Consider the following 24,147-nt stretch of genomic DNA (forward strand, 5'->3'; position numbering starts at 1 on the left):
GGCTTATTCCTTGACTAACTATGTTGGAATTTCTAGGTCTTGTCCCTGACAGGATGAGTGAATTCTTTTTTTTTTTTTTTTTTAGAGCTGAGATCCTTTATTCCAACCTACTCAAGTTATGAACAGAAAAACTAAGACCCACAAAGTGTCATGAGGTAAGTCAATGACAGAGACAGAACCCACCAAAAAAAGGTGGCAAGGAGATAAAATGAGCAGCCTTGCCCCTGTACACTCAAACTCTTACCTCTCTGTGCATGAAGACAGGGATGTCTTAGAAAGCATGCCGGAGTGTTGCAATAATCTGTTAGCAGCTGCTGTGAGGGTGAAAGACCAACACAAGCCCAACAACAAAAATGCTGCCACCACAGGTTCTTTTGATCTGCTTTACTAAGGAAAGCAATGTTAAGGGGTTAACAATCTTATTGCAATCCAACATACAAATATCATTCACTTAGTTCAGGGGGAAAGCCAGCACCCTGAACTTCAGAGCAAATACAAACAAATTACAAACATCAACAGACTGACCTTGTCTGATTCAGACAAATCTCAATGCATAGTTACCAGGGTTTAACAAAGTCCCAACATCCAGGTTTACAAGCTGGGGGGCTCTTAACTACAGCTGCCCAGAGTCTCCACATCAACACACCTCCAAGAGTGAGAGCCCCAAGAAAATAGCTCTGTTCTCTCTTTTTATACACTCTTTAGCCATCATCAAAAGTCATCTGAGTGACCAGAACTCAGGCTTCTGCTATTGGCTCTAGTCTTAGCAACTCCTCCTAGGACCCTGAGGGCTTCACACCCACATAGGCTCAGCACCTAGTAGATAGGGGTTTGGGCCTGGGGCTTTGCACCTAGTAAGGCTCAATCAAAGACACTGAATTAATTATTCTAAAACAGTAAGAAAGTCCCAACTTAATTACCAATGGGGGTGGGGATGAGGGAGAAGAAGCCTTTGGGCATGAGAATGAGGGTGGCCAAGAGCTAGGTAACACTAGGATCTGGGTGTGAGTTGCCAATGTGTGATATTCAGCCCCAATTCTGCTCCTGCTTGGCAGGCCCCTAGAGAAACGTTCCTAAACATGCCAACCTTCTGAAAAGCTAGGACAGGCTCAGAAATGTTCCCTCCATTGGCAGGGTAGAAGCCTATTAACCAGAGAAGCTCCAGTCTCAGTCCGGATGTAAAGATGAATTTTGCGGGTGTCAGTAGTGACCTGACACCTGGTCTTTCTGAAGGCCTGGAACTGTGTGGCAGGCACAGTGGTAAAAGCTGGAATCCTCCCAAATGTTGTGAGGAGTGATGATTAGGGCTCAGTAAGTCACTGTTTTCGGGAAATCAGGCATTTGTTGTTGGCTGGCATGTCAATCATTTTCTCCAGGTAGAGGCCACTGGTTTGAACAAGCTGCTGCAAAAGAGATACATCCCAGAGCCCCTAGGCTGGATTCCTGCAACTGAGGCTGATGTCAAAATCCACATTGCTCTGGGGTGTGATCATCCCTTTGATAACCTAAGGCCCATAGGTGATCAGCAAACTGTTAGGTTTCAGCAGCTGTCCGGCCCCTTTGAACAACCCCTCCGTGCAGCTAATGGCATTGATGTGAATCATATTAATACAGAGCACCAGGTCCAAAGACCTAGCCTGGATCCCTCCCCATTTCTCCCAGCTGCAGGAAGCATACAGGAACAGGGGTGGCTTCGCATTCTGAAGCTGCCAGTTCTTGATGAAAGCCAAAATGCTGCTGAGGCTTTGCTGGTCCACCTCTGTGGGCTGCCACACCTCCTTGGGGAAAGCCTTTGAGAAATGGGCCAAGTGCTAATCTGAACCTGGTGCTATCTCCAGTACCCGGAAATTAGACTGGGCAGGATCTGTGAACTGCTGCAGGACCCAGAGAACAGGGTCCTTGTTACGTTCAGCTGCTACAGCCACCAGCGTTCTCTTGAGTCTGATTCCCCAAATGCTTCCTATAACTGATCTCTTAACCTAAAAGACCCCTTGCCCTGATCTCACCCTAATTCTCCCCTTTAATCTCTCCCTGGTTCTCCCTCCCCCCTTGCACTCTAACCCACTTCCCCCCACCCTTTACTCTGCTGTCTTTCTGCTGCTCTGACTTCTTATCCCTGATTCTACTTATCCTGACCTTTAATGCTCCCCATGATCTGATTTATCTCCTGTAATCTCTGATTGGGAAACCAACAAAACCCAGGATGGGGAGTGGGGGAATGAATGACCGTGGTTCCCTGAATCCCTAAATTTCCTATCTCTGTGGGGTGCCAGTCTGTCAGTTCCTGACCCTTGGCTGAGTGAATTCTAAAAATACAAGACTCAATGACAGAGAGGAGCCTAGGAGTTAAGGATTGCCCCATCCTCTTCAAGAGGAGGAAGCTATTCCCTTTCATGTGTAAGGTTATTTTTTAGATTGATCTTATAGATCTGTCTTAAAGATTTTATATTTTTAAGATTATTTATTTTTAGTTTTCAACATTCATTTCCACAAGATTTTGAGTTACAACATCTCTCCCCTCCCCCCCACACCGAGATGGCATGTATTCTTCTTGCCCCTTCCCCCAGTCTGCCGTCTCTTCTATCACCCCACTGTACCCCCCACCCCCATCCCTTTTCCTCTTACTTTCTTGTAGGGCAAGATAGAGTTCTATACCCCGTTGCCCGTGTATCTTATTCCCCAGTTGCATGTAAAAACAGTTTTTAACATTTTTTTTTAGAACTTTCAGTTCCAAATTCTCTCTCTTAGATAGATTTTACTAATCTCTTTGTTGCTATCAGAGATCACATTCTTTGGCCATTACAAGTCCTGATTATAGCCTAAGAAGTCTCTCTCACCGTTTAAAAGGAAGCCAGGAGCATAGCCAATCCTTAGCCCACCAGTTTTCATGAATACTATGTTCAAATCTTACCAAGGAATAAAAAATATACGTAAAACCTTCCTTAAGTTTTATAATACTTCATTTTCTCTGTTGTTAGCCAGTTATTTTCCCTCGGTCAATTTGATGAAATCACAGAAACTAATTTGATCATTGGGATCCTGATCAATGTCTCCCTCTCCTATCCTAGCACGCAACACCACACACAGACACACAGACACAGAAACGGACACAGACACAGACACACACACACACACACACAGAGTATCAGTAGCTGATAAATTTGTACAGCCTACAATTACATGTTCAATAGTTTCTATTTTTTTTCTTCAGCCAAAGAAAAACAAAGTTTATTAGAGATTCACCATATTGGACAGTCTCTTAGGGAGCCTGAGCATTTGTGAAGTAATGCCAGTGGGCCAGATTAATCTGAGCTGAGCTAGATTGAATCTGAGCACCTTCATGGAGGTAAAATGAGACCTATGTACAGAAAGATTGTGGGAGGGACTCAGGGGTGGTCAAGTAGTCTGGGGTGACTAGAGGAGGGGTTTTGGGAGGGTCTTGAGGAGGAGTCTAAGGAAGATCTTGATGGGACTGGGGTGACTAGAGGTCAGGCTCCAGGAAACAAGAGAATGGGATTTTGATGGGATTAAGGGTGGGAAGCAGCTGGACAATAGAGGGCTAGGCTAGGTAGAGATTTGGGCCTACTGAGAATGGAAGGCTTATGGCCTCAGGGGAAGCCTAGATCAAGTGGGAAGATTCAAGGAGAGTTCAAGGGGGTTCCCAGGGACTGTACCCCATCAGGTTCCAGGGGGTCCCCAGAGATTGTACCCCATCATTCCCCCCTCAAACAAATGGGACCCAAATTCCTTTCAAGAGTTTCTATTATTTTCTCAAATAGTCTACATTGAATTAGTGATATGGATGTGTGAATGGACGGAATAAGACAGAGATAATAGGGAAGAATTGAGGAGTCTTTGCAAATGTTTGCATGAGGGTAGGATAGGAAGGAAAATAATCCTTAGCTAGGATGGTATTCAGTTGATAGCCACAAAGTCCTGTATTTGTCTTTCTGACTTAGATCTACCAGAGCTAGAATAGTCCATTGAAGATTCAGGCACACCCTCCATGACAAGGGGAGAGGGGAAGGCTTTAGTAAATCTAGTCAGTGACATGAATATTAGCAAAATGGTGGCAAAAGGTAGTGTGAATGGGGTTCAGCATTAGGAGGCACTATGATTCCCTCAATAGTTTCATGAGTTCACCCTTTTCAACTGCTAGACTTTGAACTAGACATATTTCTACAGCAGTCTTTTGCTTCCACAGCAGATTTTTACTTACTTGATAGCTGTTCTTAGGCAGTTTTCAGATGAAGAAACTAAAGTTATCTACAGTCATGAAAAAATATTCTAAATCACTATTGAGAAATGCAAATAAAATCATCACATCTGAGGCACCACATCACATCTATTAGATTGGCTAACATGACAAAACAGGAAAATGATAAATGTTGGAGACGTGGGAAAATCTGAACACTAATGCATTGTTGGTGGAGTTGTGAACTGATCCAACCATTCTGGAGAGCAATTTGGAACTAAGGCCAAAGGGCTATAAAAATATGCATACCCTTTGACCTAGCAATACCACTTCTAGGTCTGCATCCCAAAGAGATCATAAAAATGGGGAAAAGGACTCACATGCACAAAAATATTTATAGCACTTCTTTTTGTGGTGGCCAAGAATTGGAAATTGAAGGGATGCCCATCAATTGGGGAATGACTGAACGAGTTGTGATATATGAATGTAATGGAAAACTATTGTGCTACAAGAAATGATGAGCAGGAGGACTTTAGAAAAACCAGGAAAATCTTATATGAAGTGATGCTGAGTGAAATGAGCAGAAACAAGAGAACATTACACACAGTAACAGCCACTTTGTGCAATGACTAACTTTGACAGATTTAGCTCTTTTCAGCAATACAAGGATCTAAGACAACTCCAAAAGACTCATAACGGAAAATGCTGTCTACATCCAGAGAAAGAACTGTGGAGTCTGAATGCAGATCAAAGCATACTATTTGCTATCTGTTTTTCTTTTGTTGTTTTGTTTTGTTTCTTCTTTCTCCTAGTTCCTCCCATTGATTCTAATACTTCTTTATAATATGATTAATGTGAAAATATGTTTAATATGAATGTATATGTAGAGTCTATATCAGATTGCACACTGTATTAGGGAAGGGCAAGGGGAGGGGGGGAGAAAATTGAAAATGCAAAAGCTTATGGAAGTGAATGTCAAAACTAAAAATAAATAAATACATTTAAAAAAAAAACAAATAAATTTAGCTGTTCTTGCAGGCACAAAGATTTGTGCCAATGCAATTAGGAGAGGTATAAATGAGAGGGAACATGACTTCTTCCTTCAAAGAACTTTGAAATTAGATCAAGAGGCATCACATAATGTCAGAAATATATAAGGATACCTACAAGGTAAAATATATGAAAGTGTAAGTTATTCACACACACATGTACACACACTTCAAAAATCTTAGTACCATTTTAAGTTTAAATAGCTAAAAAGCGATGCTAAGGCTTTTGGAACACCATGCATATATTTCCTTTTACTGAAAATAGAGTACAGATACAGAGAGGAAGATGCAAAATAAAGGGGGGTATTAGTCATTGTGACCTTCTAAAGGAAATTTTTTTTTTGATTAAACTTTAGAAAGAGGGAAGGCACACAGACGTGTGAGAAGGAGAGTTCTCATTGCTTTGGAGGACAGTCTTATTGGTCTGCAAAATTTTTACTTTCAGGGAAACCTAGCCTAAATACCAAGGTCCATTATTAGACCACTGACAACATCAGTGACCAAATTTAAAACTTTATTTAGACTAAGCTCAACTTCACATTAACATCCACTTATGAACAGGCCTGTGCCCCAATCTAAACATATGCAGCTGACAGAAGTTATGAAATATTAGTTTGGGGTATGAATGATTCATTACCTGGAAAATGTTCTGAGGCAGGAGGCAATGTTCCATTTCTGCTGGTTAATATTTGCTGACTCCCTCTGGGCTTTAGGCTCTGCACTAAGTGCAGATTGCCTTAGTCTGAGGACTGTCTTCTCTTGAACAGAGAAAGCAGCTGTTCTCAGGTGTTATGACCCCAAGTAGAAAAACTGCACGACAATAATCCCATGGATTTCTGATTGCAAATCTCTACCTGGACAGGCATCCACTGGGAAAATGAAGTGGAAAACTATGGTCATTATTTGGCCAATTTAAGCTAAAAAATAGATTCACCCGTCCTCCTTTCAATTACCTAGGAAATTTAGGCATATTTGTCAGGAATTTCCCACACAATTGATTCTCTCCTCCATTTTATTTTTACAGTGGAGGACCAGCAGCTGGGAGCTATTAGGTTAACAATCTCCTCCCTGTAGAGCAATGGACCAACTAGGTCATTATTTCCTTGTGCCTGGACTACCAGTTTCCCAATAGACCAGTATTTCCTTCCAAAGGAGCAATACCTGAGTTGTTTTTCTCACCCTAATACCTACTTATTGCACTGTTTAAGAGCCAGTAATTAGCATGGGGAGGCGTGGGAGGGGAGGAATTCGGGAGTGGAGGGATAGGATGGGAGGCAAGGGAAAAAGAAGTCAGCAGAGAGTTCTTTCCACCTTCTGGGCCTTCACTCCAAAAATATCAACAGTCGATATGAATTTATTAAGTGACTGCTATGTGCCAGACTGTATGAGCTTCACTGAGGATATGAAGATAAAAGCAAGGAGTCCCTACATTCAAGAAGCTTACTATGACATCAACTGTGAAATATCAATTCAAAAAACCTGTCAAGTATTCTTTAAGCATTTTTTGAGGGGCTGGTTCCCATGCTAAATACTGTGGTGTATTAAAAGACAAATAAGAGACCATCCCTATGGAGGAAGGTGTTACAGCCTCCTGGCAATGATGATGCACACACAGTTCAAAAAGAATCATTCATTGCACATTGCAGAGTGTTAAATGCCAAATTAATGGTCTTGGGAAGTACTGCAGGAAAACAAAAGCAGGAATGGTAGCATTAGGCTAGTGCTATCAAGAAAGGACTTCTGAAAGAGGAGGGATTTAAAATGAGTATTGGATGATGAATGTTGCTTCAATAATTGGAAAAGAAGAGGCAATTCATTCAAAACAGGGGGATCTGCATGAGAAAATACAAGATAAGTAGATGTGAAGGATACTGTATTTTAATTTGGAAGCTCCTACTTTTATTTTACTAAATGGACCGTATACACACATCTGTACACATACGTACATACATACATACATATACTTTCTTGGGTTGTTTTTTAGTAAGTTTATCATTTACCAGTGGAACTCACATGGTAAGTATAGCTCAAAAATGGCCTTGGTATGTTTCTGGCTGCAGGTTGTATTATTATTACAGATAACTAATAATTAGATGAATTGTACAGAGATCTTATACATGATTCAATGAAATTCTCAGTACATAAAATCTTCATTCACGCATTCATTCACTGACTCATCACTCATTCAATGTGTATTTATTGAGCATGTACTATATGCAAGGCATTGTTCTAGCTGTTTATGATGAGATATTAATTTGACATTCTCTGACATTAAAGAGCTGACAACATAATTGGGAAGATAACACATGTATACAAAAAGTTACAACAAAAGGTAATCTGGCAAATGTCACAAGAAAGGAAATATCAGTTGTTTCAACCCGTCCTGGTATGGCAGCAGATGTGCCTTGGAGTCAGCTCAAATGATCTCATAAAAGCTGTTTGTTAAATTTTCCATGTCAGTATTTATACATCAGAAATTGGAAGATAAAGCCTGATTTATTGTTTTGCTGATTGTTTAAGCATAAGAAAGATGGAGAAAATATTAATACAGATTAAATTTAAAAGTTTGTCATCTTTTTTTTTTGTTTCAGAAAGTCACTTGTTGGACAATTACTCCTGTATGGCATGGTCTCCAATTCTCTTATCCTCATGGCTAATCTTGGTTGTATACTATCTAGTTTTGTAATGTTCAACCTGAAATAGGACATCTAAAACAAAAGGCAACATCCCTGGAAGAGGTTAACTAAAAAAAATGCAATCGGCTATTATTTTCTTTCATCTGCATACTAGACTCTGTGAATATAACTGCAAATTACATTAAATTTGGGTGGATGCCATCTTACACAGATGCCACATATTTAGTCTTCAGTATCCTACAGTTTTTTTTCCCATAAACTGGTTCACTACTCTCTAATCCTACATTTGAAGAGTATAATCCTTGGAGCAAAGAATAAAACTTTAGATTTGTCCCTATCAAATTTCATCTTAATAAATTTGTCCCACCATTACAGCCTGTCAAGAATTTGTTGGATCCTCAGATGAATGTGACACAATTTAGCAATCCATCCTGTCTTTGTGTCATTTGCAATTTCAGTAGGCATGTCATCTGTGTCTTCGTTAAATCATTGCTAAAAATGCTGAACAGAAAAAAAAATACAAAAGGCATATCGCTGGAGCATTCTATTTGAGACCTTCAAGGCTGACAACAATATATTAATCACCTTTGAATCAAGTCATTCAACTAGTGGCGAATCCATCCAATTGAGCTATTCATTAGCTCATATCCTCAATCTTATTCACAAGAATATCTTTAAAGAAAGGCTTTGTCACATCTCTTGCTGAAATCCAAGTGATATATGTATATATGTGATATGTGTATATGTATATGTACATATATATGTGTATACATATACATATATAAATGATAGGTATGTGAGTATATATGTATATAACTAACTATGGCATCTTCCTGGTTCACCAATAAAAGAAATTTTAAATGATATTTGCCCAGCATCACTTGTTCTAGATAACATTCTATCTTATACCTCCATGCTTTTTCAATAACCATCTCACTTGTCAGGAATGCTATATACCTCTTTATATGTCTCTTGAATTACCTCAGCTTCCTTCAAAGCTTAGCTTAATAGCCATGTCTTTTCAGAGCCTTTTCTTGGTTATCCTAGTGGTTGGTGCCTTCTCCAAAATCTTTTTGTAATGTTTTTGTGCCTAATTTGCTTTTACTTATTGGCGTACATGTTACATTACCCAGTAGAATATTAATTGAGGAAAGTAACTATTTCAATTCAGTTTTTATTTTCCTGAGACCTGACATAGTTCCTGAAACAGTAGATGCATGATAATTTTTGACTGAGTTTAATTGGATGAAAATATATCTTAGCTCTGAGTGATAACTTTTCTTTCTCAATAATCTCCTGTTGTTTTCAGTCATTTTTTGGTTGTGTCTGATTCTTTGTAATGCCATTTGGGGTTTTCTTGGCAAAGATATATAGTAATTTGCCATTTCCTTCTCCAGTTCATTTTACAGATGAAAAAACTGAGGCAAACAGGGTTAAGTGATTTGCCTAGGGTCATAGAGCTAGTAACTAGGGCCAAATTTGAACTTAGGAAGATGAGTCTTCCTGATTCCAGGCCCAGCGCATTATCCATTGCACCACCCAGCTACCCTCAAGACTCTTTAACCATTGTCTTAATAACGGATCCTAGAATTTGGCCATAGTTTGGATAATCCACATTCTTTTTTAAAAATTCTAGAATCTGACCAAAGTCAGGTCTGAGTCTTCACCATTTCTAAGGTCATACCCATAAGTTATATCAGTATCCCAGGATAGAGTTTGTTCAGACCTGATAAGCTGAAATCATTTGGGTCAAGCTCTCTTTCCACCTTTTCATGTTATCTTTTTAATTACATATTTAATATGTTTAAGGAACATGACATTTTACATGGAAACAGAGACATGCTTTCTTTCTTATATTTCATGTCCCTTTTCTCATGTTGTTCTTACCAGCTGGCATGCCTTTCTGGCTCCCCTATACCAATTCATCCCAGGGTATAGGAATAGCATGAGAAAAGATGAGTGAATGAGTATGTGTGTATACATACACACATATATATACATGTGTATATATGAATTTATCTATATATGCATAGTATACTTGTAATTTCCTCTTTATATTCACTTCATTAAATAATATTGACTAATATTACTATACTTAGTTACCTGTATATAGCATTATTCTAGTAATGTTTGAAAACTTCCTCTCTGGAAAAAAAAATAATATATGCATGACACATCTTTATGCATTATTAACAATATCCCCATCACTTTCTTAATTCTACACAAACAAGAAAACAAAAATCCAAAATTTAACATTTAGCTTTTATAAGTCAGTTTGAGCAGACTCTAGCACACACCTTCCTGGACCCAGAAGAGTCCATTGGATCTGGACACAAGGGGCAGGTTATTATGGTGCAAAGGGAAACTTCACTGTTAGTGAAGGTGTAGGTGGTGAAGAAGGAGAGATAAAGATTATAGACTACTTGTTAAAAAATATTCGGCAGTACAAAGAAGGAGAGAAATACAATGGGAGTTTTAAGGGAAAAGAGAATTAAGTAAAGCCCCTCCCCCCCCAGCTAGTGGAGACCTGTGTATTTTTAAAAGCAATGGGAATAGGATTGTAAAATATGTAATTGAGGAAAAGAAACTTCTTTTTTTTTAAAATTCTGTCTATGTGACCCTGCAGTTATTTATCTGTCTGATATTTTGTTCTAACAATTCAGGTAGCTAAATTTGAAAATCAAATAATCTAATTTGCATGTCTCCAGGAGAGTTTTGCATCTATACCTGCTACAGTCACCCTCAGAGCATTCATCTCCAAAAGCACATCAAGAAACATATTTTCAAACTCAGCTTTACAAATAGCCAGCTGGAAAATTGCAAGCCATAGGGAGAGCAATCTAAAGTTCCATTGGGTTGTAGTGTACACAGAGCTAACTGTGAGTGGGTTCACAATACACTGGATGACATCAATTTAGAAGACTGTATAAGTCCCTTGGTGCAAATTTGAGAAAGACTCTAAACATCAAAGATTGAAGTAACTCATAATAGTATTGACAATGGGCAAGACAGATCATCAAGCAAGCTGTGTGATTCTCTCATTTGCAATTTAGAGGTACCTCCTCAAGAGAGGAAGAACCAAGAGAGAAACCATTGAAATAATTGAGTCATAGTTATTAGCATTGTAAAGAAGCTTTAAAATTAAACTTAATGTACTGTATCTATGCTCTTTAAAAATTGGAAGCCCTGTCTGAGGGAAGAGCTCAGTGAGAATGGATCTTTCCAACTACAATCAAAGAAGAAAAAAAAACAAATGAAATATTAGACATGACACCTCACCTGACATGAGGTGAAGCTATATCTTTTTATTTGGCTCATTTATTTTTTGCCCAGAGTTTCTTCGGGGGGGGGGGGGGGAGTCTAGTAGATATTTTTTAAATGGCGATAAAGTAGCACTTATAGAACAAACAGACCAACTCTTTGAAATAAGTAGAGCAAATATTATTACCACTGTCTTACAGATGATGAAACTGAAACCCAAGGAATTTAAGGAATCTCTGTATAGTCACTTAACTAGTAAGGAGAAAAGCAGAAACTTGAACTCAGGCCTTTTGATTCAGCATCCTATCTTGACATAAAATTGACAAAAATCTATGTCTCTAATATGCCTTAGAACCAATGGGACTACTGTCAAATTCAGTTTTAGAAGCGTAAACTCTCTCTCTCTCTCTCTCTCTCTCTCTCTCTCTCTCTCTCTCTCTCTCCCTCCCTCTCTCTCCCTCTCTCCCTCTTTTTCTCCCCCTACACACATACACATACACACACACCCTTCAACACTGGAAAATGATAACAACCATAATGATCAACAGCATTCACAAAATACACCTCTGAACATTAAATGTGAAAGAACAATAGGAGGGCAGTGACTTCATGCCAGGACTATTCTATCCAAGCCTTACAAAGGTAATTACAAAAGAACAATACCACCAACTACTCACATTAATATGCAACTTTAAGGTTTATAAGATGCTTATAAGAAGGCCACCCCATGAAGTTGGTAGTGGATAGTAGAAATATTATTATTCCTATTTTCCTAAGTATTGTTGTAAATGTAATAATAAAATTCTAGTAGGAATATTTTATACAGGAGGAAATTGAGGCTTAAAGAAAGTAAATTCTTCATCCAAGATCATAGAGCTAATAAATGTCAGAACTGATATTTGACCTTCATTTTCTCCTGATTCCATGACCAATGATTATTCTACTATATATCGATTGATGGCCCACCAGCTTGTCAAATATTGATTAACGGGTATTGATTAACAGGTTGCCAGACTTCAGATTCTGGTAGCTCCAATAAGAGATCTCTAACCTAGCATTTTAAATTTGAAAATTTGGCAATTCTTAATTTTCAAAACTAATATTTCCCAAGAAGTGATCTCAGTTAAAGAAATTGATTCTTCAAACACACACACACACACACACACACACACACACACACACACACACACACACACCCTAAAAGACAATGAGCATTTTCATATACAACTTTGGATAAGCAACCTGTCCCCCCCTCCCCCATACTTCATGCTTGAAGACAACACTGCTTATCAATATGCTTCCTGCCCCCATCCTATCCAGAAAACATTAACCTAAGATGACTTTCTGCTATAAATAAGGTTTACATTCAACCAACTCTTCAGTTCCCCAAGTAACATGTATTACCAATTTGTGAGACAAGAGGTTGGAGTAGGAGTATGATTTGAAAGCTAGTGAATATTAATTTGCTTAGATTTAAAGGGGTGGAGAGAAAATCCTTTGAAAACCAAGATAATTTCCATGGTGGTTCATATATCCATAGAGCTTACATAATGCATGATTTCAACTGTATAATTTTAGATAAATGAGACTGTAATTAAACATCAAGATACCATCAACTCAATCCAGTGAATATATAGATGATGGATGGAAGTCAGACAACATGAGTTGTGATTGCCAGCAGAGTCTCAGTGATACCCAGTAGTCTATGGGAAAAGGAATATCAATAATCACATAAATCTCTTGGGAGCAAGCTAACTATTGCTGATGAGTTACATAAAATTAAGATAATCCTGTGGTGTGATTAAGTGGTTTGGCATTTTTTGATCTAGTAATGAATAACATTCTATGCGGGAATACCATCTACTCCATTTTGATGATTTATATCACCTAATTACTTAAGGATTTTGTTTTATTATCCTCCTCCTTTTCTTCTTCCCTATTTTCCTTATCTGATTCCTCTTTCCCTCCAAATTTCCCTTTATCCTCCCCTTCCTTGCTCCCTTGTACAAATATTTATTGTTTACCCAAAAAAGAACACTGCATGTGGAGTCAGAGAACGTTGGTTAACCTAGTACCCCTTCTATTTACCACCTAAGTGCCTGGAAGACAGTCATTTCTACTCATTGCTCTTAGCTTGCCTGCTGAGACAAAAGAAAACAATTCAACCTCTGTCTGACAGCCCTCCCTCTGTGAAGCCTTCTGGGGCCACTCCAGCTATTCTTCCATCTTTCTACCTTCTCTATTACTGGAGAAATTTGTTTAGGTCAATGTCCAGGATGTGGAATTTCTATGGGATCTAATAGGACAAAATCATATAGTAAGAACTAGAAAGGACTTTAGAGACTATCTTTTCACCTGCCCCATCACTTTATAGAGGAGGAAATTCAGATCCCAAAAGGTTAGGTGAATTGCTCAGCACCACTGGGGGAGTGCTGAAGTTGAGAATCAAACCTCATTGCACCATGGAATAAATGAGCAAACAAAGAGCTAACATCATTAAAACCTGTCTTGAAAGAGGCTCTCCTGAAGCCTGAAAAAGTCCAGAAATTGCATAAATAAGATATAATTTACAAATGGAGACTGATGCACAAAACAGTGAACTTACAGAGAATATTTTCTTTTCTTTTAGGTCTGCATGTACACACAATTATCCCTAATGAGGAAATCACCACTGAGCTCTGAAAAAAGGAAAATATTTAAAATGCTACTGCCACATAACTATATGGAGAATTGCAATATGCTGCAGCTTAGCTCTTAAAAAATGAGACAGACCTCTCCAACGACGAGATGGAGTGTTCTAGTCATGTTTTAGTTCAACTCCAGTTATCATTTCATTGCTATGGAAAAAAGGAATAGTAATTGTAATTCTACAAATCCCTGAGAAGGGAATACATATTTATATTACCTCTTTCTGTATCAGTGCTCTCTCCAGCCAAGAGCAAAACTCTGAAAGAAATTGGGTCTAGGGCAGGGAAACTTATATGATGAAAAGCATAATTATTACTTTTTCCCCATTTTCACTATTCCATTACACTATTGTTTGGGTTTATTGTCTTTTTTTTCAATAGTGAAACCCAATGGTGGGCAGTAGAGTAAATAGAGTATTGGACTGAGAGTCAAGATTTACATTCAAATTGTGTCTCTGAAACTTTGGAAAGCCTCTTAAACTCTTCATACTCATCTACTCTTTTCCACTTGCCTGCTAAGTCATACATGGACTTGAATCCTGCAAAAGACAACTGTCACACTAACAAAATTATAGAATGTTCTTGTATGGTGGAATATTTAAAATTATTAAAGAGGCCATCTAGGATCATGCCACAAATCAAAGGGGAACCACCAAACCTATTTCCTTCTTGATGTTTTTAGCATACAAAGTTATTTAAGTAAAAGAGATACATGCCATTTTCTGGAAAATAATTTGACATATTGTATGCATTTTCTCTGTTTAAAATATCCAAATCTACATATATTATTTGAAAAGAAAATAATGATGCAAAGGAAATAAAAGGGAAAATGACATGTTGAATGTGTCTCTTGGGAGAAACAGAGAAAAAAATGCTGTTTTTAGGTGTGAACTATTATGTCATGCAAGGAAAAAGGTGAAAACAGGTTAAGGGTAATTGAGCATGAGAGGAGAGGACAGGGAAATCTACATAGAGGTCTGAGTCATTTTTCAAAGGATCACAAATACATTCAACTTGGATACATGACATGAATAGTAAAAATCATACCATACCAAAAATTAGCAGAGAAGCTAATAGAATATCTTTCATAGCTATGACTAGAAAATAATCAAACAAGAAATAAAGGCATTTACAAAAGATAAAATAATTTTGATAACATGAAATTGAAATGTTTCTGCCAAAACAAATCAATGAGTCTAGGCTAAAATGGGAAGTGTTTAAATAGCGGGGAAAAAGTTGAATCTAAAAAAGTGGAGTTTTCTAGCAGAATTTCCCTATTGCAGTTTGAAATGTTCACAGTTCTTTCTTCAAGTGTCAACAATTGATGACCAAATTCACCTGTATACGTGGGAGGAGAAAGTGAGGCTGGTAACTTTGCACATCCGTCCCTCATGTAAATCCAATTCACTTGCAAGTCATGGCATTACCTCCCTGATCATGGTCCTCTTCAAAAAGGAAGGATAAACAACAGCGTGTGTGTAGTATGAGCTGTCCCACTGGGGACCCAACTGACTAATTCCAGTTGGGCATACAGTTCTTTCCAACTCTCCTGTCTTCTGTCCTCTCCTCTCCTTTCCTCTCCTCTCTTCTTTTCCTTTCCCTTCCCCTTTTCCTTTCCCCTTTTCCCCTTTCCCCTTCAACTTTACCTTCCCCTTTTCCCTTTTTCCTCTTTCTATTCCTCTGTCCACATAGGGTATCATACCCTTACATGTGGGTGCTCTGCCCAAAGGAATATAAATTTTGATTGCTGAAACCTCAGAAGATATCTTGGGGTTTACAAGCTAGATTTCTTTCTTAATGATCATACCTTAAACCCAAATAACTCTGGCTTTCATTGATTGGCCAACAATAGATCCCAGACCATGCCCACTTGGTCATTGTTTGGGCCCCGATTGCTCAGATTGAATGGAAATAGCAATTGTTTCTATTTTCGCCAGAAACCCTGAGGGTCTTTGTGTCCCAGATTGATTTTTTTTTGACTAGGTAAAAGATTTCATTCTTCACCTCATTTCTTATCTAGCCTTAATCACTGAGTGGGCATTGACTCAGTCAAACTGAGATCTGGGAAAGACTTTAGCTTAAAAAAGGCCATGGTTTCCCACTGCATCTAAGACAATCTCCAGTCATCCTGATCTTGCCACTGAACCCAGTTGGCTCCAGAGGAGAAAGTGAGGCTAGTGAATTTGGACATACCTTTTCTTACTTAAATCTAATTCATTTGCACATGATGGCATCACCTCCCTGATGTCATGGTCCTCTCTGAGAACAAAGGACAAACAACAACAGCAACACTACTAGGTCTGTGTCCCAAAAGAGATTTTTTAAAAAAATAACAAGGACTTATACGTACACAAATATTTGTAGTAGCTCTTTCCTGGAGGCAAAGAATTAGAAACTGAGGGGATGTCCATCATTTGGGGAATGACTGAATAAATCGTGGTATGTGATTATGATGGAGTACTATTGTGCTATAAGAAATGATGAGCAGGATACTCTCAGAAAAACCTGGAAACTTTTACATGAGCTGATGCAAAGTGAAATATACTGTATACAAAGTGACAGCAGCATTGTAAGATGATCAGCTGTGAATGATAGCTCAATGGTGAGGGGGAAGGTTTTAAAAATGAATGTTATAATACTGAGTGAGTGGAGCAGAGCCAGGAGAACATTATACACAACCACAGATATATGGATTCTGTGAGGACTAACCCTGACAGACTTTGCTCTTCTCAGCAACACGAGGTGCAGGGACAACTCCAAAGGACTCAGGATGGAGAATGCTATCTGCATCCAGAGAAAGAACTGTGAGTATGAATGCAGATTGAGGCACACTTCATGCTCGCCTTCTCCCCACCCCCTTTTTTCTCTCTCTTTGGGTTTTTTTTTTTTTTTTGGTTCTGTTTCTTCTTTCTCATGATTCATTTCATTGGTCATAATTCTTCTCCACAATTTGACTAGTGTGTAAATTAATTCCATGTGAAGTTATACGTGGAAGTTATATGGGATTCCATTCCATCTTGGGGTGGGGGGGAAGGAGGGAAGAAAATCTGGAACTCAAAATTATGTAGAACCAAGTCATGTAAACTAAAAATAAAAATAAATTTAAAAAAGAAATAAATGAATGTTAAAAATTGTTTTTACATGTAACTGGAGAAAGTAAAATACTAAGAAACACAAAATAACAAAAAAAAATCTATCCCTTATGATCAAGAAATTCCACTGCTAGAGATATGGGTCAGGAAGGTCATTGATTTTACCAAGGGGGGGAAATCAAAGAGACTCCATATATACCAAATATTTTTAGCAGCACTTTCCATAGTAGTAAGGAACTGGAAATAAAATTGATACCCACCCAGTGGCAATTGTTAAAGAAAAAGTAATTGTGGTTTATGAATATTATGGAATATGACCATATTGTGAGAGATATCAAATATGATCAATACAGTAAAGAATGGAAAGACTTACATGAACTGATTTAAAGTGAAGTAAGCATAGATATATAAACACATGTGTACACACACAATGATAATAGCATTGTAAATGAAAGAACAACTACCTCAGAAATAAAATTTCTGTGAATGTGAAAAAAAAATTTAAAAGGGCCATCATAGTTCCAAAGAAGTTATAGAAAAAGCTATAACCCCTACTCCTCTCCAGAAATGAGGTATGGGGTTTCTTGGATATGGAATATTGCCTGTATTACAGATTATTCTTTATATATTGATAGGTTTTGGTGATTTCTCTCCTTTTCTAACAATTTTAATTTTTTCCCCCTAAAATATGCTTCGTTATATGAGATGGCATTCTGGGAGGAGGCAGTAGGAGAGATAAAGGGAAAAAATTAAACATTATTAAAATATATATATATATATATATATAAATACATTTTGTAAAGATCAAAGGAACATAGAACTTGAGCTAGACATAATCTTAGAAATAATATAGTTCCTCCCTCCCACCCCAACCCCATTTAACAGATGAAGAAAATGAATCTCACTTAGAGAGACAAAATGGTATGCCCAGAATCACACAGCTAATAATTGTCAGGGCCCAACCTTGAATACCAGTCATCTAACTAAACCTGCAATTTTTCCCATTATATCACCTGGAATATAAGTAAGCTAGCAGTTAAGATCCTGAGGGTTAGGGAGGAGGAAGGGGGAGCAAGAATGAACCTAAGATCTGGGTAGAGGCAGAAGGAGGAAAGGGTTGTTTATTGCTGGTGGTTAACAATTATAGAAGTCTGGAATGTGGGTAGAATGAGAAAAGATACCAACAATTAAGTGAGTATGAATATTATTTAAAGGGATATATGTGTATGTATATGTATATATTTACACATATATCCCTTTAAATAATATTCATACATATGTAGGTAGATATCTATATCTATCTATCTAATTAGTTCTACGTTCCTTTCCTAAGCAGAGTATATCCCCCTTCTCAGAGTAAAGATAGAAGCAGATGTGAAAACAGATGAGAAAACAAATTCCAAGTAAGAAAAGATTGAAGAGATTCTTGACTGTGGGTGAATGTTTATAATATTTACTCACATTTTATGAGCATTTTAATGTTTGCAAAGTATTTTCCTCATAAAAACCTGAGATAGGTCATGCAAGTATTGTTATTCCTTTCTACAGATGAGAAAACTGAGCCTGAATACCTTAGCACAACTTGTAAGTGTTACAGTTGTGATGCAAAGTGAGACTTTTCACTACGAGACTATGCTGCCTCGGATATGTTGGCTTACCACTTCATGATTATGCTAGAAGAGACTAGGGAAGGGGATGGGGAGGAGGATGAAAGTAAAAAGTACCCTTGGGTTAATTGGCATTATGACCACACTCAAACAGAAGCACAGAATGTTTTTGCTAAAAGTGACCTTAGAAATCACCTACTCCTCACTTTACACATGAGGAAACTGGGACTTAGAGAAATAAAACAATTTGTTTGAGATCCCAAAGCTGGCATTTTCATGCAGTGCTTTCTTTCCTCCTGCTTAGTTTACTTCTCTATTGAAGGGTCTTCACACTATTCCTTGTCAGTTTCTTTTATTTGAAGAACCTATTTATTATTCAACATAGTTCAAAGTTCCTGATGTCCCTGGTGACTACACAGAAGCTTCCAACCCACTGGAGAAAGGACTACAAAATTTCATCCAATCATTGACTGATAATAGGTGTACCTTAGGTTAAGGATACAGATCAGTGCATAGTAGGATGAGTGCTAAAGTTGCATGAGATGCTTGAAGTTTTTTTTAAAAATTTATTAATTTAAAGTAAGAATAGCTAACATTTATATTATGTTTAACATTTGCGAAGCATTTAACAGATATCTCATTTGATCCTCACCAAAAATTCTTTGGGGTGTTATCATTATGCCTATTTTACAGATGAGGAAAAAGATGCTTAAAATGTTTAAACTTTAACATTTTTTAACCTTTAAGATTAAAACTTCAACTTTAACTTGAAAGACTTGCTCAGGATCACACAGAACTTGAATTCAGATCTTCCTGACTCCAAGTCTAACATTCTATCACTATTCCACTTAGCTGCTGTTCATGGTTAAATCAATCTAATTTTTTTAATTGTTGTTGTTCTTGAGTCATATCCAATTTTTGTGACTCCATTTGGGGTTTTCTTGGCAAAGATACTGGAATGATTTCCCATTTCCTTCTCCAGTGCATTTTACAGATGAGGAAACTGAGGCAAGCAAGGTTAAATGACTTGCCATTGGTCACAAAGCTAGTAAGTGTCTGAGGTCAGATTTGAACTCAGGAATATGACTCTTCCTGACTCCATACCCAGCAATCTATCTACTATGTCATTTAGCTATCAGCATCATATTTTTAGCTTTGGCAATGCCCGCCATAGGAGGTCAACTTTGTTAAAGCTGTATCAGTTACTATAAGGCAAGGAGAATTAGGTTTGGGTAGTTTAACTAGGAAAATTGGGCAAATAGATGAGTGTGGATAGAGAGAGATGAGGAAATTAGGAGAATCAGCTAAGTCAAGTAAAGAAGAATTTAAGTGTATACTATATGCCTGGCCTGTGTTAAGAATTGGGAATCCAAAGAAAGCCAACTAATAGCCCATGCTCTCAAGGATTTCATGATGCAATGGAGAAGATAACTTGGAAACAATTATGTACAAACAAGCTCTATCAAGATAAGTTGGAGATTACCTCAGAGGAAAGTCACTAATGCTACAAAGAATTGGAAAAGTCTTCTTATAGAAGGTTTGACTTTAGGTAAGTCTTGAAAGAAGCCAGGAAAAGTCAGGAGGCATATATGAGGAGAGGGAGCATTCCAGATTTGGAGAACAGCCAGTCTCTACACTCAGAATATTAAGTGTCTTGTTCAAGGTATTATGAGAAGGTCAGTTGCAGAGTACATGTCGGAATTTAAAATATAAATATGGAAAATTAAGAAGTGGACAAAATATGAAAGGTTATAAAAGCCAAACTTTTTTTTTCCTTTATTTGATCCTAAGGTAATAAGTCACTGGAATCAATTGAAAGGAGTATAGAATGGTCAGACTTGGGCTTTAGACTAATCATTTTGAGAACTGAGTGGAGAGGGACTAGAGTGGGGAAGAGGCATGAAACAGGGAGACTAACCAGTAGGCTACTGCAAACAGTCTAGGTTTGAAGTGATGCACAGGAGTGGTGGCAACGTCAGAGGTGCAAACAAGGTTGATATGAGAAAGGTTACAAAAGCAGAAATAGCATTACTTGATGATTGGATGTGGGGGATGAAAACGAATGAGAGTTTATGGATGACATCCTTGCAGAGTAAAAATATGGGTACCAGAAGAATATATAATGTTAATGTAATTTCAAGTAAATAAGGAGAAAGAAAGGGAGAGCTTGACAGGAGAAAGGAAGAAACTAGGTTTAAAGAGGGCAAAACATGTCAGTGACATTTAAGGAAACAGAACATCAGGATCTACGACTAACCCATGTGGTAGAGTTGGTTGCCTTGTTAAGGATGTACTCCACTTTACTAGATTTATCCTCTTTTTTCCCTCTCAAGACTCAGCAAGACAAAAGATTGCTTTAATTTGTTTTAAAATATTTTATTTATCTATATACTTGGTAGGAAAACATGGACAAGAATTAAACTGAATGAAAAAGATCAGAAATCATAATTCATCTTTATCAAAAGCAATAACAACCACACAGATGGATGCGCATCCTAAACCAATGAAAATATAGATTCATCAATGTAATGATGTGTGGCATCTTAATACTGTATAGGACTTTATAGGACTGAGAGATTTCCCCAATTGGCAACAACCACTCCTACCTTGGGTCTCATTTAGCATTTTGGTTTGCCCCTTTCTAACTTAATCAGGCATTATGTTGCAATGAACACTTATTTTATATGCCATAATATCCTAGGAGATTTTAAGATCAATGAGAGTAGCGCTGAATTGAATCGCAACTTTGATCCACCCCTAGTACCTAAAAGAGTGTTTTGAATACTCTGTTAAATAAATGCTTGTGAAATTAATGTCTACTCAATGAAATGTATAAAGATCATTATTTTTAGAACTAGAATTTTAAAAATAATCTAGTCTAGACTGCTGATGTTACAAATGAGGGAACTGAGGCTTATGAAACGTAACTTGTCTGAAGTCTCATATTTAATTAACAGCAAAGCAGGGACTACAATCCAGGGCTCTTAACTATCAGGTCAGTTTTTTGTACACACATAGGATCTTTCCTCCAAGTAACTCAAGACTTCAAAGAAACTTTATATCAGCATCACAACTATTCTAAGAAATGAGTAGGTGCAGCATCCACATTTTGAAATGAAACAAAGTGAGATTAATGGATTTTGAGGCTATGTATTTATTACAATAGAACAAAAAGGTGAAAAGTGAGCAGTGCAGTAATATAATAAATATTTACTGAGCATTTACTGTGAACCTGTTATATATAGGATCATAGATTTAGAGCTAGAAGTGACCTAAAAGACATGTAGAGTGAACTCCTCATTTTTCAGATGAGGAAACTGAGGCCCAAAGATTTAAGTGACTTGCCTAGCAACTTAGTAATTGATAGAGGAGAGATTTGGACCCAGGTCCTCTGATTCCAGATCTGTGTTCTTTTCCATTGTACCATGATGGTGCTATACAAAAATTATGGAATATAGAGGAACATTATAAGATATGGCCCCTGTTTTCAAAGAGTGTATAATCTCAGTGAAGGAAAACAGCATAATATGCAGCAATTATCAAAGCTGAAAGTAAATCCCAGTAGTTACTAGCCATTTATATGAATCTGATGATGTATTTTCCCTGTTTGGGCCTCAGTTTCTTTGCATATAAAATAACAGGGTTGAGCTAGATGATCTCTCAAGTTCCTTGAAATGTTAAGATGATAAATTGATTCAATAAAAGATTCTAGATAACTGAAAGAGGTATTCAGAGATGGGAAAGAGTACTCGAGATTAGAAAGCAGGGAAAGCCTTTATGGTATTTGTGGGATTAATGCTGTCTCATTGATTTGATACTTACCAGATGCCTGGCCAAGATATCCAGGTGATATCCTTGCCTTCTGGAAGAAAAGCACCATGTTGACCCAATCTCAGTGAGGTAGGGAAGAGTAAATCACATTGTTCTACCTTAAAATTTCTTTCTATTCAATTATGCTTCTACCTTTGTTTACCACAACCAAACATACATCTTTGGATTTCCATGTTGCCACTAAATTGAATTCACAGTTGCTATTTTCATCAACTGATTGGGACTAAATAAGCCCTTCTGTTCTTTATTTGTTGGTCTCTTCCATGCTCCAACATCCCATGAAATACTGAGTCAATCAAGAAAGAAAGAAAGGAAGGAAGGAAGGAAGGAAGGAAGGAAGGAAGGAAGGAAGGAAGGAAGGAAGAAAAAGAAATTTATTACTGAGTGTCTATCTCTGCCTATATGAAGTTTTCCTTTAGTATCTCATAATGACTGGAATTTTCATTAGGTTAACCAGTACATACAAAAGTTTCATATAAAAGCACACTTTGTAGGTACAATTATAGCTCCTCCTCCTTAATGTTGATGGTTTGTATTTCTGTTTATTGCACATCGGAAAGATTTACCACTACCACATGAAACCAAGTTGGAAAGTCGTCTAACAGGACTGGAACATGCGCAGAGTTCATCAGTATGATTAACTTATTCAACTTTACTACTTCAGAGAAACTTGAGTGACTGTTTCCAGGAGAACTGTGATGATAAGTCATTGGAATTCTTTGAAGATATTTTGCAGCCTCTCCAGCCATGCTTTCTATTCTTTCCATGGTTAGTTGACTAGGACTAATCATAGAAAGACTTTGTTACACAGGTTTTGACTTTTCTCAAAGGCATTTCCATTACATATCATCCTAGCACTTATAGATATGGGTACTAGAAGAATATACTAGCCTCTCGCACATGAGGAAATTGCATCAGTGGAGCACACCAATGCACCCTGCTTGTGCTTCCTTCCCCTGTTACAGTTGCTTCCTAGTTTCCATCTGATAGCTCTGCATGATTTAGATGAAGCTAGGATTTCTGGCTACTCTGGCACATTGGGATCCAGAATCTTTGGGCTTTAAATAGCATTGGCTTAGAAGTGACTAGTTCTGTAGGCCAGGCCAATAAGTTTTCCTTCTCATGACTCAGCAAGACAAAGGATTGCTTTACTTTGTTTTAAAATATGAATCATGGATGTCTTGTTTTTGCAACACACACATTTCTAGATTCACCACTCCTCTCCCCAGACCCAGACATTCTATTATACCAAACAAAAGGCAGTTCAGTCAACAACTGATTGTGTTGGTAAGCAAAATGGGCTCTTAGCACTTAGTTCAACCAAGTGCCCTTGAAGAGTTTGGCTTTTGTTTCCTTTGAGCAATTCAGTGTATTTTATTGAGTCTTACTAAGTGCTAAGCCCCAGGCTCTAACCCCTATTAGGGGTTAACTTAACTTATGTGGGTGTGAACCTCCCAGGATCCTAAGGGGAGGTGCTAACTCCAGAGCCAATCACAGGAGCTTAAGTTCTGGTCATTGGTCTGATGTTTGATGATTTCTGAAATGCTTTAAGAGAAGACAGAGCCATTTGCTCAGGGGTCTCACTCTTGTTGGCACGTGGAGACTCCAGGCAGCTGGAGCTAAGAAGCCCTCCAGCTTGTAAACCCAGATGCTGAGACTTTGTTAAACTCTGGTAACTATGTATTGGGATTTGAATAAGACAAGGTCTGTCTGTCGATGTTTGTACTATGTTTGTATTTTGCTCTAAAGTTCAGGGTGCTGGTCTTTTCCCCTGAACTAAGTGAATGAT

The 24,147-nt window shown here is 37.7% G+C and overlaps 1 pseudogene; it reads right to left on the minus strand.

Moving 5' to 3' along the window:
• Positions 1-1,316: 1,316 nt before the first annotated feature.
• LOC118837050 overlaps positions 1,317-24,147 on the minus strand; it is a 117,942-nt pseudogene continuing 95,111 nt past the window's right edge.

The sequence above is a fragment of the Trichosurus vulpecula genome, chromosome 2, assembly GCF_011100635.1.
Source record: "Trichosurus vulpecula isolate mTriVul1 chromosome 2, mTriVul1.pri, whole genome shotgun sequence".
NCBI classification, from domain to species: domain Eukaryota; kingdom Metazoa; phylum Chordata; class Mammalia; order Diprotodontia; family Phalangeridae; genus Trichosurus; species Trichosurus vulpecula.